Here is a 14,247-nt window from a genome sequence, read left to right as displayed (position 1 = left end):
GGAAATTTTTCATGTAGCATCATTCAGAAGGCATAAGCAGGATAACCAGATCCCAGAAAGGCTTAGTAGCAGTACGAGGGAAACAATCCTAGAAGTTTTTATTAATTGAAAGTTCCATATGTGTCAGCAGAGTTTCATGGTTGCCAAAAAAAGGTAGTGAAATCTCAGGCTTCAGAAACTGAATTACAGTGTTCAGTGTAACGTGTGCCCCGGTCTTGCTCAAATGCTCACTGATAAGGAAACCTGGACTCTCATGTTCACTTCTGGACAAACTAAAGCACAGTAGAGTAGAGTGACTAGGATAGTAAGGGGAACAGAATGCACAGAATATGAAGAACAATTACAGAACTTAAGAAAAGTTCACTTGGAGAAGAGAAGTCTTATGGGACACTTGATGACGCACCAATATCTGCAAGGTTAAAGGAAGAAGAGAAATTAGATTTATTGTGTCTTCCTCCTCTTCAAGAGGAAGAATCAGGACCAATGGATAAATGTTATAAGAAGTAGATTTGAGCCAATATAAAAAGCATCCTGAAAATTAAAGTGGTCCAAAAGTGGATTGAGCTTCCTGGTGAGATAAAGAGGGGCCATTACAGGAGGTGTTTAGGTAGAAATTGCATGACTATTTATCAGAACTATTGTGGGAAGGATCCTTGCATCACATAGATAATTGACCTGGAAGATATCTAAGGACATTTTGCAATTCTTATAGTCCTTGATTCTAAGTATTATCTGTGATTCCTAATGCACTTGCTGTATGAACACACATGCTTTGCACAGGTAGTAGATTTATCCAAATTCATTAAAAATGGTGTGACCCTGCCACTGGGAGAAAAATAATAATCTGTTACTTACTTCCTGAATTAACTGCCTATTTACCACCTAACATCATGAAACTTTCTTGTGGGTTTTCAGTTCAGTCTTAGTACTAAATAGGAAGTAACTGAAATATTACTTGAGTTGGATATTTAGAAGTTATTGGCAAACACTTACTATGCACATATTACATGGTCCGCACTGCACCCACCCAACACGTGCAAAAATGAATAAGGCATAGTCTCCACTCATCAGATGCTCATAGTCTACAAGGTCAACTTACACCTAAAGAGAAATGTAAGATACTCAGTAGTAAGCCGAAAGCCACTGAGTCTAGAAAAGTGGGTCTTAGTCCCACCAATTTAAGGGAAGACTTTCAGGACAGAATGATGGTTTATCCAGCAAGAGTTGGCCAAATAAAAATAGGAAGGGTATTCCAGAGAGAAGGATCTTTGTGAAGTGCAGAGCAGCAGAGTATGAAGGAACCACTACAGTATAATGCATCAGGTGTCAAGCAGGAAGGGTGGAAAATAAGGCTTCGGACAGAGAGAGAAGGCAATGTACAACGGGCTCAGACACTATTGCTTAGGAATTTGTGGAGCAGCACAACAAGACCGCAATCAGAAAAGTAACAAAGTTAGATCTGCATTTTAGGTGGAATAATCCAGCTAGAATGCCAAAGACGGTAACTTAAAATTTGTAAATACTTCAGTGCAATTTGAGTTTTGTTCACATGTATTATCAAAAGTTTGGTTTTTTAAATTCCACACAAATTAATTCCTTCGTTAAGTACACATGCTTTCCAAATGAAATGCATTTACAAGAAAAGCAGCTCCTCATGTTGACCTTTCTGTAATCCACAGCTCTCTCTACTTCCTACTTCATCCATTGCTCCCAGGAATTGGAAGCCTGAATCAGAAACAGCTCTTTCTTATTCATTTTTTTGAGAAATACATCTGAAAGCTGCCATTCATCATCCTCATCCTAGAAAACAAAAAGATAGAAGCAGAAACCTGTCCTTCAAAACACAAATGTGCAGGAGGGAATTTTTTCTTTTGTGTGTGTGTGATAAAAAGCTACCTCTAGTTTTTTCAAAATGTTCGTATCACCCTAGACTGGCAGGGAAGGAGAAACCTAAAATCTAAGTTACTATTACAGACTATTTTTCTCAAAGCTGATAATTTTTTTTTAAGCCAGAGCAAGATATTGATGGTGTCATGCAACTTAAAGACCAACTCTGCACATCACTGAGACAAAACTTGCTCTTCCTGTCAAGGTCCTCCATGGAAGACAACAGAAGTAAGACTCATTTCTTACTTCTTTCTCATTTCTTTGGAATGAAAGTTGTCTTTTTTCAGCATACACACTGCAACTCTATTAGCCTCCTACTTCCATCCTTGACTACACAGTATTGGTGATAGTCCATTTTCCAGCACCTATTATAAAACAGATGCATTCCCCTCTCCATTTAATTCACTTAATGTTCCTAACAGTTTGGTGCAAAGTATATCAGTCAAGTTCTCCACACGAAGTTTCTCGAAAGTGTACACATGTGAATAAAACTAAACTAACTTCTACTTGCATATGATTTTGTCACAAAGTCACACGAAAAAACTAAACAGAAAAAAAATCCAGCTTCTGGGAGGGCTGCAGTTTTGCAACCATTTGCAAATAGTCTATAAGTCTCATCAGAGCTTGCTTCACTGTTAAATCAGGTCAAACAAGAAGAAAAATATGATGGTAGCAGAGCTGTTCAATAAGGGCAGATTCTTCATCCTCCTTTTGTATCTCTAATCCCCAAACTCTATTATTTCCAAACAAAGGTTTAATAATTTGGAGCTATGGAAAGACTTAAAATTTTGTTACTACATCTACCCAACATAGTCTAAGAACCTGCCTTTTGGAATCTCTTACACTAAAGGGCATTTTTCATCATAAACAGATCTTCCACTTAAGGTGACAAAATTTCACATGAATTCTCCCAAGCACAGGAAGAAACCTGCAATCTAGGGAGTAAGCACAGGCAGGACATTCAGGAGAGCTGGACACAGCCCTGGCCCTGTCATGAGCTTAGCTGTGCGAACATGGACAACTCAGTCTCCTGAGTCCTCAGTGCCTTAACCTGTACCAAGGAGATTTGGACAAGCCACCTTTAACGCCATGCCCAGGCTTATAATCTCATTAGGGCAATGGCACGTGTTCTTGCCTGAGAAAATCTGGCTCAAGTTATATGAAAAACGGAGGAAAACAGAAAAGACATTTAGGGTATTACCAAAGAAAGCAGAAATATGCTAAAACATTGTATGAGAAGCAAGCAAGTGAGGAGTAGAGAAGACAGCAAATGAAAAGTGAGGATAATGAGTGACACTGAGAGAAGGGTGAGAAGAGCCACACAGAAGGAAGATAACTAGCCCTACAGACCAGGAGCTGGCAAGTCTGGCATGGGCATGGCAAAGAGGAGAACAAAGCCAGAGGCTCACTGGACATCTGTCTTTACCTTCATCTCCCCCAGACAAAACAACAACTAGAGGACTCCTTTCTCAAGAAGTTCAGTCAACTTCCTGGGAAGAATTAAGGCTGCTTAGGAGACAATGACACTCCAGTGGCCCTCCTCATTCAAGAATATCAAGTCCCCTCTTTGTCTAAAGGCTGACTCCCTACCAGCTTCCCATAGAGTGAAGCCTGACAGTCAATGTATTCCACCCTCAAACACAGAGGTCCAGTCAGCCTTCCTTTTATAGCAGATACCTAGAAGGAAGACCATCTAAGCAGAGCAAAATGGTAATGCCTACATACATCATCATAACAATTTTGCACAGAGAATATACAGAGTGTTTACCCCTTTGCAATTTTTATGAGAAAGTTACTTGAGGATTTACTCCAGAAAAATGACAGCCAAACACAAAGAGTGAAATTCAAAAAAAAAAAAAAAAAAAAAAGAAGAAGAAGAAGAAGAATGAAACTCAACCAAGTATCCAATAAAAAGAAATTCTAGGATGATATCTGTGTGTGAGGCTGAGAAAGCAATTGGTCCAACTGGAACAGGATGTCAGCACATTCCATGAATGATATCTCCAAGAAAAAACTTATAGCTTCCAAGCAATGTACAAATGTACAGAATGACCATGATGCTTGTTATTAGTGACACAGTAAAAAAAAAAAAAAAGAGAGAGAGAGAGAGAAAGAAGTGCCCTATCTCAATAATGAATTCACATTTAGGACCTCCAAGAAAAACACTATCTTAAAAAAAAAAATCATGGCCCAAATACAAAACAAACTAAAATACTAAAATATTGCATGATTTTGAATAGTTTATAAATTACAAGAAAAGAAAAAGCATTTATCCTTTTGACCTGTACAGTGAGTATAGTGTGTCTTGAGGGTCAAGAGCTTGTGATGCTAGACATAAAGAGAAGAAAACATAACCTTAGCCTGTGGAAATACAATCTTAGAAAATATAATGTTTGATTGTGAAATGGCAATGTGTTATTCTCATGCATAATAATAAAATAGCTCTTAGCTTTAGAATCAATCTACTATATAAGATTTAAAATTGTTATAGAACAAAATGTCAATGTTAACAACTCTGATAATTAAAAAAATCAAAGTTCATGGTCAGAAGATGGGAGGCGGGATAATATGGAAGAGTTAGAAGGAAGGATAAGAATATAGATGGACCCATCTAGCATGGTGAGGAGTCAGAGACCTTCTCTAAAGCTGATTGCACAAGGTTTGAGGTTTACAGATATATTTTTCAAAGAAACATTGAAAAATTAAAATAATGATTACCAAAATTTGGAAGAGAGGGGAGAGATGGGTGTTGTGTAAGTAGCTTAAGCTTCTATTTATAGCAGGGAGTCAATAAAAAAGTGTTTTAAATTGATGAATCAACACAAAGAAGGAAAAAATGGACACTGGGGTCTACTTAAGGGTAGAGGGTAGGAGGAGGGAGAGGAGCAAAAAAGATCACTATTAGGTACTGAGCTTAATACCTGAGTGATGAAATAATCTGTACAACCAACCCCTGTGACACGAGTCTACCTATGTAACAAACGTTCAGATGTACCCCCAAACCTAAATAAAAGTTAAGAAAAAAAGGAAAGAAACTGATGACTCAAGAAAAAAAAGTCACTGTTAGTGAAAGAATACAAACTTGCAGTTGTGTAGGATGAATAAGCCTAGACATATCATGTACAGAATGGTGACAATATTGTATTGGATACTGGAAATTAGCTAATATAGTAGATTTCAGTTGCTGTCACCACAAAAAAAAAAGTAACAATGTGAGGTGATAGATAATCAATTCTTTTGACTATATTAATCATTTTACTATGTATATCAAAACATCATGTTGTACACTTTAAATATATACAATTTTTATGAAAAAAAAGGGAAGAAAAGTAGAAAGAAAAAATGAGATCCAGTCTGGGAGATAACACTGGAAGACACAAGGTATTATAAGCCTTCCAAAAGCTTTACAATGTGTTTAAGTGTTAGTGCTATATAAACCTAGGAGTATGATTTGTAACCATTTATCAATGAGAAATAAAAGTATATATCACAATAGTAAAAAAGAAAGAAGTAACTGAGGAAAGAAATCGCTTACATTATCACACAATCAAGAAACCAGAGGTCATACCATAAATTTCAAACAGATGGAATATCATACAAGGACTTAGTTACAAGGGTGTTTGAAAAGGTCAGAAATAGGGAGAGTAAAAGTTGCTTTAAACATGTAGGAATTGCAAATGAGTGACCAGCAGAATTTGAAAGACGGAGGAATAGAATAGTGAAGTCAGAGGAGGAGCACTGGGGTAAAATGATAAGTTCAGTTGGGGATGTAATTAAATAATCACAAGAGGCCATGAATAATTGTCAATTAAGTGGTAAAAACTATAGCCAGTGCTTGCCAAGCCCTTGAGCCTTTGGACACATATGTCACTCTGTTTTCTGACATTGTCTTCTCAAAATGAACTGAAAGAGGGAAAAGGAACTGGGTTCTGAAATGGAGACAGTGAGAGTGGGAGGTTAGCTTGAAGCAGTGTAGGAAAAATCAGTGCACATGGAGAAATTGATCCCATCTGGTCCCAGTGGCACTAACATCCCTTTTGGCCGTGGGGCATGTACTTGGTGATGCAGGTGTTTCTGTGGTTCATGGTTTTATTGCCTTTCCTTGGTTCTGTCCTGCCTTCTTCAGCAAATTGGAGGGGTAGGTTCTGAAGCTTCCACTTTCGCTGAAACTACAAACCACTCCTAGTAAAGTGCTCCACCCCTACCCCCTACAGGACACATAACAAAGCCTGGTGCCTTGACAGCAAAGTGAAGGAGAGGTGTAACTTGCATGGAAATGCGCTACAGTGAAACCTGTTGGAGACTTCATACACTGAGTGCAGGATGTTTGTTTGACTTGAGATGTCCCACTATTCCTCTTTGAACATCATTTAAATGGATGTCATAGTTCACAAAAACAGTGAACATGCTTGAGCTACAGCTAATACTTTAAACCCCTACCAAAACTACATAGGTCTCAACTCAGAAGTCAACTCCTCAGAGAGACCTGTCAGACCACCAAGCTAAAACCACCTCTAGTCACCCTCTACCACATCACCCTATTTAACCTTCTGATTAGCGTTTGTCTATGCATGCAATTTTCTCACTCATCTATGTGCTTGCTACTTTATTACTTCTGTTTTGCTGGCTTATGGTCTGTCTCTCCTCACTAGAATGTAGGCTATAAAAGGTCAGGGATGCTATTATATTCTCTGCTCCATCCTCAGACTCTAGAACAGTGTTCAGCACCTAGTAGTTCCAAAGTAAATATTTGTTGACTCTCAAATGTTGAAAGTAAATATTTGTTGACTCTCAAATGTCTGTTGCATCTTTTCCTGACTTATGTATAGACTTGTTCTGGTTGTAGTTTTTAAAAATTAGAGAACAGGCTGGGCACAGTGGCTCATGCCTCTAATCCCAGCACTCTGGGAGGCCGAGGTGGGCGGAGCACCTGAGGTCAGGAGTTTGAGACCAGCCTGGCCAACATGGTGAAACTTTGTCTCTACTAAAAATACAAAAATTAGCCAAGTGTGGTGGCGCACGCCTGTGGTCCCGGCTACTCAGGAGGTTGAGGCAGGAGAATCGCTCGAACTTGGGAGGTGAAGGTTGCAGTGAGGAGAGATCATTCCACTGCACTCTAGCCTGGGAGACACAGCAAGACTCTATCTCAAAAAAAAAAAAAAAAAAAAAAAAAAAAAAAAAAAAAAAAAAAACAAGGAAAAAGTAAAAAGAAAAATTGGGATCATATGGACATTAAAATTAAATAAAATCAGAATTGGAGACAACTGTGACCAAGAAACCGCCTTTGAAAAAATTGTAACTGAGAAAATAACAGTGAAAGCGATCTAACCTAACTACCTAACTGACTCCATCTTGTTTTTAACCTCTAAGCTGTCCTTGTTCGTTTTTGTGTGCAGGCTGAACTAACTTTGGGAGAAACTTCGTTTATAGTTTAACTTTGCAAAAGAGGATAACAGCCCTTTCCCAAAACGAACCCCCTTCCTGCCTGGGGACTAGACTGCCTTTGAGAGACTAACAAAGTAGCCACAAGATTAGAAATTATGGCTTTGGAGTCATTCAGCTGGAGGCTGCAAGATTCTAAGCCTCCCCAAATTGCTCCTGGGAATAACATCACTACTGTAAAACCTAAAATCAGTGTTTGAGATGTTTTGCAGACCCTGTATTTGATGGATCAGCTGGCACCACCCAGATCGATAAACCGACTCATCCGGTCTTGTGGCCCCCACCCAGGAACTAACTCAAGAAGACAGCTTTGACTCCCTGTGACTTCATCTCTGACCCGATCAATCAGCACTCCCCACTTTCTGACCCTTAGACACCAAGTTACCCTTAAAAACCCCAATCCCCAAGTTTTTTGGAAGACTGATTTGAGTAATAATAAAACTCCAGTCTCGTGTACAGCTGGTTGTGTGTGAATTAAACTCTTTCTCTACTGCAATTCCCCTGTCTTGATAAATTGGCTCTGCAGTAGGCAGCAGGCAAGGAGAACAGATTGTGCAGTTACAACCACAGGATAGTAAAACAAATAGTTCCATCAGAGTGAATTCTTGAGTGAACTTTCTTAGAAAACACTTGTTAACAGCTTTAAAAGATAGTTTATTGGAAGACAGTTTATTGGAAAATATGCAGCAGGAAAATTAATGTGAAATAGACTCTTCTAGCAGCTGCTAGCATTCAGACAGAGTCCCCAGATATAGGGAACAGGTACATCACACTACAGAGCACATAACTCCTCCTCAGAATTGGTTACATAATTTGTGGTGCCTAGTGCAAAATTAAAATGCAGGATCACTTGTTTGAAAGGAATTACGGATTTCAAGGTGACAAGAGCAGAGCGTTAAAACAAATACAGGACCCTCCTAACTGTAGGCGCAGTCACACGCCCACGAGGCCAGCCCTGCTCTGTCTTCATCTACAACAGGAAAATGGGCCAGGGAGGGTGGTGCAGACATAAGCCGGAGGACAATTCTCAGAGATTGTGTGTGGCTGGGAGAACAGAGGTTCCCTAACCCATCAGTGACTCAGCATGTGTGTCTGGGTGGTGAGGGAGGCATGTATATGTGTGTCTGCATGTCTGTGTGGGTGTGTGGGTGTGTCTTTGTGTCTGTCTGTGTGTGTATGTCTGTTTGTACATGTATGTCTCTATGTGCATCTTTATGTCTGTTGTAGATGTATGTCTGGGTGTATATGTCTGTGGGTGTATGTCTGTATGTCTGTGTACACAAGCACTTGTGCAAGCAAGTACCTCCGTTCTATTACCGAGCAGCATGCAATGGTCACCGAGGAACAAAAAGGAGACACAAACTCTTGATAAGAAGAGGGAAGTCCAGAGGAGTGTGTGACCTGGCTAGTGAGAGACAGAAGAGGAAAAGCTGGAAGAAATCAGGAAGACCCCAGCCACCTCCAGAAGCAAGAAGATGGGTCACAGAAGAAGGGAAAGCTGCCATCAAACTGGAATGAAATAATTTGAATCTACTTTCTAATTTGCCCCAAAGCCAGTTTTGTTCCAAGATCACAGGATAGAACCAGGCAGCTGAGCTTTTCAAGGCCTTACATACACCAATTTTAAGATCCTGCAAACTCATAGAACCTCTATTGGAGGACAAAGGGGTCCCAGGGCCCCCTCAGGAGTCTTGATTACTCCTGTAGGGGAAGTTCACATTTAGATTGATATTGAATTTTCAAGTAGTACAAATTAAAACCAATCCAACCCAGTGAGTCCCCTGAAATTCTTGAGCCAGATAGGATTGGAATCTTTATAAGCAAATGATTGACTGACAGCTAGTCCAGTAGCATTGATTTACAACTACAGTCACACACTGCACAACAACGTTTTGGTCAGGGACAGCCCACATACAGAGAGAGGGTGGTCCCATGAGATTATAATACAGGTCAAAAATTCCTATTGACATCTTCAGTGTCTTCACTAATGTGAAAACACAAAAAAGCCTCAGGCAGGTCCTTCAGCAGATATTCTAGAAGAAAGCATTGTTATCATAGCAGATGACGGCTCCATGCCAGTTATTGCCTCAATGCTTTCCAGGGGGACAAGATGTGGCAGTGGAAGACAGTGATAATGATGATCCTGACCCTGTGGAGGCCAAGACTAAGTGTGCTTGTGTCTTAGTTTGTAAAAAAAATGGTTTAAAAAGTAAATAAAAATTCAAAATTTTAAAAATAGAAAAAACTTATAGAATAAGGATATAAATAAAGAAAATATTTTTGTACAGCTGTACAGTGTGTGTGTGTTTTAAACTAGGTGTTATTACAAAAAAGTCAAAAGTATAAAGAATTTAGAAGTTCGTAAAGTGAAAAAGTTACAGAAGACTAAGGTTAATTTATCACTGAAGAAAAACATTTTTATAAATGTAGTGTAGCCTAAGTGTAGGTGTTTCTAAAGTCTACAGTAGTGAACAATCATTACTAGGCCTTCACATTCACTCCCCACTCATTCACTGACTCAGCGAGAGCAACTTCCAGCCCTGCAAACTCCATTCATGATAAGTGCCTTATACAAGCATACCATTTTTTATCTTTTATACCATATTTTACTGTACCTTTTCTATGTTTAGATACACAAATACTTACCATTGTGTTACGGTTACCTGCAATATTCAGTACAGTCATATGCTATAAAGGTGTGCAGCCTGGGAACAATAGGCTATTGCATACAACCTAGGTGTGTGGTAGGCTATACCATCTAGCTTTGTGTAAATATACGCTCTGATGTTCGCACAATGGTGACATCACCTAAGAACATGTTTCTCAGAACATATGCCCATCATTAAGCAACACATGACTTTAGTTATAAACAAGTATAACCAGGGAGTTAATTAATCATTTATCAACCGGGGAGAAAGTCTTTCACAAAGTACTACAGGGGTCTGTCCTTAAATCTGTTCTAGTTAGTATTTCAAGTTAATGATTTAGACAAAAATATAGAAAACACATTTATCAGATCTGCAGATGATCTTAAAGTGGGCAGGATAACTAATATGATAGAATATAGAATCAAGATTCAAATGTATCATCACCAGTGAAATGCTAGATAAAACTAACAGAATTAAATTTAACTAGGTCATTGTGAAGACCTTTTCAGGTCCCAAAAGTACACGGCAAAGTCATAAAATGTGAACAGCAGTTCAATTTGAATATTCTAGAAATTCTAATTAATCAGAAGCTTACTAAAATGCAGTAATATGGCATGCCTATTAAAAAAAAGGGGGGGTGATGGTAAGACTACATTAGTAAATAAACTCACAAAAGCCCAAATCATAGAAAATAATAATCCCACTCTGTCTTCATTAATAATACCCACGCAGCTTGCAATACTGATGTGGTCCAGTGGTATGACTTTAAAGATGGCAGCACAGCACCTAGAGAGGTAAACAAACTGCCTTCAGCTGCAAGGATTGTAGTACAATGCCAGGATTAGGACCCAGTGGTAACTAGACCATTAATTTTTCCCACCAGATGACAGCTCCTCCAAGCATTGTCTTATCTGGGCTAGGATGTATTTGGGAACATAATTTGTATTCACAAATACTCTCCAGCAGGTTGACCAATATAGAGAAGAATGGCATTAGAAAATCCAAATGGGTTTTTAAGATGCTATAATTTCTATAGTACTCCGATCTTCCTATGAGGAATCATGGAGCTCATGCTATGTGCCTATGACCAGGCTGGGTGCTGGAACTACTGAATAAGACAACTCATGCCCTCAGGTCACTCAGGTCAAAGATGGCAGTAATTTAATTCTTATTACCCAACATGATATGTAACAGTTGTAATTAGAAAGCACAAAACCAGTAAAAAGAAGAGAACTATGAAGTCTAAGATAGCCAAGGAAGGCTTGAGAGAGGAAAAGATATTCTACTTATATTTACATCATATTCTGATTGCTTCTTTTGTTATGTCAGCAAATGGATTAGCGCTTCACTTTTAGGGAGACAGCATGAAAAGAAACAAGATCTTGCCCAGGTTGATTTCCAGTTTAGCCAGTGTACTAGCTAAAATGTGATACAAAGAAGGGAGAACCATATATAAGATTGAGAGACTCTTATTTTTTGAGACAGGGTCTCACTATGTTGCCCAGGCTGGTGCAATCTCAGCTCACTAGAGTCTCCATGTCTTGGGCTCAAGCGATCCTCTCACCTCAGCCTCCCAAGTAGCTGAGACTACAGGTGCACACCACCATGCTCAGCTAATTTTTAAAATTATTTTTTGAAAAGACAAGGTCTCAATATATTGTTCAGGCTGGTCCCGAACTCCTGGGCTCAAGTGATCCGTACAGCTTGGCCTCCCAAAGTGCTGGGATTACAGATGTGAGCCACCATGTCCAGCTTCACAGACTCTTTTAAAATAAATCTCACACAATGAATATATGCAGTAAGGGCTAAACTTCAGCACCCACGCTTCAAACGCAAAGACCTCAACATATGCACTGGCAACATTGTGCATGCCAGGAAAAATGTAAGTGTAAGGAAAGCAATGCCTCACTTTTCACTGGTGTTCTTTCTCCCTTCGAGAACAGAGTGGATGTGGCCTCCAAGCACTGTCTCCACTAGAATAAACTCCACCAAACTGGTCGGCTTTGGTCAGTTATTATTTTGTTCTTTTTCAACTACTAAAACAATACTTTTTTTGAGATGGAGTCTCACTCTGTTGTCAGGCTGGAGTGCAGTGGCGCCATCTCGGCTCACTGCAATCTCCGCCTTTCAGGTTCAAGCTATTCTCCTGCCTCATCCTCCCGAGTAACTGGGACTACAGGCGTGAGCCACCACACCCAGCTAATTTTTGTATTTTAGGTAGAGACGGGGTTTCACCATGTTGGCCAGGATGGTCTCAAACTCGTGACCTCGTGATCTGCCTGCCTTGGCCTCCCAAAGTGCTGGGATTACAGGCATGAGCCACCGCGCCCGGCCAACAATACTTTTTAAAATAGACTTTATCTCACAGGAATTTTCTCAGTGCTATTAAAGTGATTCCCATTGTATTTCAATAGGAATATCAGGTGAGTTGCATTATGTGTTCTGGTGGTTGTCTCTGCCATGCTTAAGGAACCATGAAGTACCATTTTCATTGTTTGAAAATATCATTGGAAAGTACTTGTTGAAAGTCACCATTCACTGCCAGTTGGGGAGAGGGGTTTGTGTTTTGTCGGCTCTTATTTTCTCATATAGGGCCTGGCGTGTAGAAGTTAGAGAGGCTGTGCTTGGAGAATGACCAGAGATCTCCCTAATATTCAGTGTTAGACCAGCAAGCCTGAGACTGAGAGGGGTCCTCACTCTCAGATTCTCTCTCCTCACTTCCTTGTCTATTGGAGTCTTAGCCTTCCACTTTTTGGATAAAACTTCCCTGGAGTCCCGCTTTGAGATGAATTGTTCTTTCTGTTAAGTTCCCACTGCCTCCAGCTGTTATCACCCTATTTCATTCGGCCTTATATTCTAGTAAGACACTTGCACATCTGTCTCCCTCACTTCTTGGGAATAATGCATGTGTGAATTTTCTCTGTTGGCATGGAACATGGTATTTGACTGTTAGTAAATCTTTGATAAGTTGAATTCTATGAACTTTCATCTTTGCATGAAATGGCCCGTCTGACAGATGTATTTTCAGTAACACTTACAAAGACCATGTAACCCTCCACTAAACATGGCCCTTATGCTTGCAGTGTTATGCAATTAGTTCGTGTATGTTTTTTATCAGTCTCACAAGTCACCAAGAGCACGGTCCCTGCATCCGTGCAGCCCACGTTTCTATCCCAGCTCACCCTAGGCAGCTTCGCCTCTCATTTCTCTCTCTGTAATCTTGCAAATGTTCACTGCTTCACTATCACCCACAGACCAATGGCCCCCAAATTCACACCTCTGGCCCTCACCTGCCTTCTCATGCTCCACAACTGTACTCCCAACTATCTATCCACATACTCATCTGAATAGCTACAGGTAATTCAAACTCAACATGACAACCATTCTCTCTAAAGCATTACCAGTTTCCTGGGATCAGCAAGTGAAAACTACTATGTATGACTGAAGGACACTGAACATTCTCCACCTAGCCTAATTTTTCCACCATAAGAGTTATTCCTTTGATTAAGGTTCAAGATCTACAAAGATTTTTATTGAGTCAACATGGTATATAAATTAATGCTAGTAGATTTGTTGTTTCCCCTTCTTAGCAACATAAGACTATAATCTCATGACTTTATTCCAGCCCCTAATGAGAAGGTCAGTGGCAAGTTATAGAAGGAAAAACAAACATCTGCTCGACCATACACCTTATCTAAACCCACAGAGGGTCCATTTGCCTCCCTGCTAAATTTAAGCTGGGAAACAGCTGGGATCTTCTCTCACAGGTGTAGAACACAGAGGGGACCACTAGGCGTATCTGCCCCATACAAATGCAAATCTATATATGTGTGCCACACACACGTGCAGGCAAATACAGGCAAAATCTCATGTAAATGAACATTAAGGCCAATTTTACTCAATGGAACCAAAACTGTAACCAGAGAAAGCAGCAATAAACCGAAGGCAGAGGTGTTCCACAGTGGGGGAAGAACAAATACAGGTGAGGCTTTGTCCAAAATGGCAGCCTAGAGCCCCGGGAGAACACGTGGAGGAATGAAGGAGTTGGTTTCCACCAGCCACCCTACACATACACATGTGTGTGCACAAAACAGACACACAAACTCGATGGGGCCAGTAGATGAGAGCCTTTAGCACCCGCAGGTGGTACCATCCCTTCTCCCCCCACCTCCCTACCTCTGGCCTGGACTCATCACTTACCCCACGTATCTGACCTCAAGGCCAAGGAGAGGGTGCCAGACCCTGGGCCCTGCTGGGCATCCCTATTCCA

The 14,247-nt window shown here is 40.1% G+C and overlaps 2 protein-coding genes and 1 long non-coding RNA gene across 3 annotated transcripts in view; 2 read left to right on the top strand and 1 right to left on the bottom strand.

Moving 5' to 3' along the window:
• KPNA3 (karyopherin subunit alpha 3) overlaps positions 1-14,247 on the top strand; it is a 1,032,760-nt gene that overhangs the window by 449,812 nt on the left and 568,701 nt on the right. The gene's annotated exons all lie outside the window — the stretch shown is intronic.
• The window catches only part of SPRYD7 (SPRY domain containing 7), a 496,951-nt gene that overhangs the window by 126,366 nt on the left and 356,338 nt on the right, over positions 1-14,247 (top strand). The window lies entirely within an intron of this gene.
• The window catches only part of LOC126940492 (uncharacterized), a 123,967-nt gene that overhangs the window by 106,227 nt on the left and 3,493 nt on the right, over positions 1-14,247 (bottom strand). The window contains exon 2 of the long non-coding RNA XR_007720771.1: positions 10,649-10,763. This is a non-coding gene — a long non-coding RNA (uncharacterized LOC126940492). The remainder of the gene's footprint in view (positions 1-10,648; positions 10,764-14,247) is intronic.

This window comes from Macaca thibetana, chromosome 17, assembly GCF_024542745.1.
Source record: "Macaca thibetana thibetana isolate TM-01 chromosome 17, ASM2454274v1, whole genome shotgun sequence".
Classification (NCBI taxonomy): Eukaryota; Metazoa; Chordata; class Mammalia; order Primates; family Cercopithecidae; genus Macaca; species Macaca thibetana.
The sequence above is the reverse complement of the archived record's forward strand: the minus strand, read 5'-3'. Positions and strand labels throughout refer to the sequence as shown.